Genomic DNA, 387 nt, shown 5'->3' with positions numbered 1-387 from the left:
CCCCTCTCTTCTTCCCTCTCCCTCTTCCTCCCCCTCCCCTTCTCTCCCTTCCTCCTCCTCTCCTTCCCTCCACACTCCTCCCCTCCCCTCCCCTCCCCTTCCCTTGCCTCTCATTTATTTTCTTTTCTTTTTCAGACAGAGTCTCTGCTGGTCACCCAGACTGGAGTGCAGCAGCAGAATTTCGGCTCACTGCAGCCCCCACCTCCTGGGTTCAAACGATTCTCCTGCCTCAGTCTCCCAAGTAGCTGGGACTACAGGTGCCCGCCACCATGCCCAGCTAATTTTTGTATTTTTTGTAGAGACGGGGTTTCACCATGTTTGCCAGGCTTATTTCAAACTCTTGACCTCAGGTGATCATCAGCCTTGGCCTCCCAAAGTGCTGGGATT

Source organism: Mandrillus leucophaeus, unplaced genomic scaffold (assembly GCF_000951045.1).
Source record: "Mandrillus leucophaeus isolate KB7577 unplaced genomic scaffold, Mleu.le_1.0 Scaffold35, whole genome shotgun sequence".
NCBI classification, from domain to species: Eukaryota; Metazoa; Chordata; class Mammalia; order Primates; family Cercopithecidae; genus Mandrillus; species Mandrillus leucophaeus.
The sequence above is the reverse complement of the archived record's forward strand: the minus strand, read 5'-3'. Positions refer to the sequence as shown.